Source organism: Petaurus breviceps, unplaced genomic scaffold, assembly GCF_028583685.1.
Source record: "Petaurus breviceps papuanus isolate PSGF00001 unplaced genomic scaffold, PetGlider_PUasm1.0 90808, whole genome shotgun sequence".
Taxonomy (NCBI): Eukaryota; Metazoa; Chordata; class Mammalia; order Diprotodontia; family Petauridae; genus Petaurus; species Petaurus breviceps.
Genome location: NW_027187349.1, coordinates 12,597,200 through 12,599,152, shown reverse-complemented (window position 1 = coordinate 12,599,152; position 1,953 = coordinate 12,597,200). Strand labels below are relative to the sequence as shown.

The 1,953-nt window shown below is 39.0% G+C and overlaps 1 long non-coding RNA gene across 1 annotated transcript in view; it reads left to right on the top strand.

Annotated features, from left to right (window-relative positions):
• Nucleotides 1–1,652: 1,652 nt before the first annotated feature.
• Nucleotides 1,653–1,953, top strand: part of LOC138147928 (uncharacterized) — a 3,572-nt gene continuing 3,271 nt past the window's right edge. The window contains exon 1 of the long non-coding RNA XR_011164928.1: nucleotides 1,653–1,770. This is a non-coding gene — a long non-coding RNA (uncharacterized lncRNA). The remainder of the gene's footprint in view (nucleotides 1,771–1,953) is intronic.

Sequence of the window (1,953 nt, the reverse complement as noted above, 5' to 3'; positions counted from 1 at the left end):
CAGAGCCACTGGTACACCCTCATTCCTCAGAAAATGAAATAATTACTTGCTTTCTGCTACTTTTCTCTTGTCTTTACAAGCCCTGATATTTCCCAAATATTTCAAATCTATTGAATATTCTATTTGGGATTTTTCCATCAAGTTATTAGACTGCAGTTTTCTAAATTAATCTCCTTTTGCTGTTGCTGGCTCATGTTTCTAGCCCCTTTAGAACCTGAATTCATCATTCATGTTACCTTATGAGTGAAATTGAAATTAAATCAACAAATTTCAACCCATCACCTTACTCAAAGACTTTACTAGGAAAAGCAGAAATTAAAATGATCAAATCCAGCAAATAATAGAATACTTTTTTGCTAACTTTTTATTATTTGTATTTTTTGCCAACTTGACTGCATCATTTCTTTCTGTGCAAAATTTGGCTCTGTCTTTTTCACTCATGTCTTGTATTTTTATGCCTGACACCTCTTGAGAGGAGAGCATAATAACTCTTATTTATGCTTCTCTTTAAACGACGTTTTTCACATTGTCATAAAATCCATATCCTGACTCCTTTAAATTAGTGCCAGAAAAATATGGCTCTAATACCTAAAGTATTCCAAAAGGAGACTACGTTGCCTAGAACTAAATTCTTTGACTCATTGATGTAAATCATTTACCTCCATGAGTACATATTCCACATTTTAACAGCTGTGTTATAATCGTGGCTAGAACCACTTCTGCCTTTTGATTTCATTGGGTGCAAAGCGGAAGGGAAAAAACACTGGTTGCCATGCATTAAGATAAGGGAATTAGAGGTTTTTGATACAGCCTGGTTAGACCAGATCCCTTTCCCCCAGAGGGGAGGGGAAACTGGGTGGAAGGATCACTAGAAGAACTGGTGCGTCCCTAAATTCAGCCGCAGATACCAAAGGAATTCTACCAATTCCTGGTGCATCCTTATCTAGTTTATTTACTCTGGATTGGGGGTATTCAAAAATTCCCTGAGGTCTGTTTACCTTAGTCTGCTGCTTTTGGAAAAGGTTCCAACACCCTTTGTTCTCTAGGGACTGAACGAGAGGCAGCTCAAACCTCTGGGGGCACTGGGATCCGCCTCTAGCTCCTCATTATTGGTTAAATTAAACTGGGATGCTCTAATAGAACCCGGGCACAGGGCAGCTGCTTGTCTTTCAGACACCAGATTGTTGAGACTTGGGTGACTTACGAAGCTTATTAACCCATAGATCCTTGTATTCTTTTTGATGAGGATGAGTATCCTTGTCTCTTTTTTGCTTGTGCGCAGCCTCCCCTCCCCCCTCCTTCTGTCCTGCATGTTATCAGTGAACTGAATTAGCAAGAGAATGTAGAGTTGTGTTTCTGTGCCTCATCATCCTGGAAGGGACTAGCTTGGTCTTTGTAAAATATTTAGGTCCTGCACCCTGCAATGGTATCTTTATTACTGTGCAAAGTTAACTTCCAAATAAACAGCATGAAAAATAGCTTCTCTGAGCTCCCACACTAACAACCTCTGTTCATTAGGCAATGTGGTTTTATTGGGCTATTAGGGTGTATCTGGTTATTTTTTTCCTCTGCAACTTTTGTGAGAAAGTTTGCTGCGGGAAGCAATGGACAATCGTAATCTAGGATTATTTCTTCAAGTAGATATTTCCTTATAGAGTTTGGAATGACTTGGAAACCATCATCACCACTTTGACAAGAAAACAACATTGCCAAAGATGATATGTTAGAAAATGAACTTGTTCCAAGAAATGGGAAGATTGGGTTTTAGAGGTATGTCTACACTAAGATTTGGGCATCTCATCACGTAGGTACTTCAACTCAAAAAAGTTTTCTTTTTTGTTTGTTTGTTTTGCCTTTTGAAGGACAATTGGGGTTAAGTAACATGCCCAAGGTTACACGCTAGTTTTGTGTGTGTGTGTGTGTGTGTGTGTGTGTGTGTGTGTGTGTGTGTGT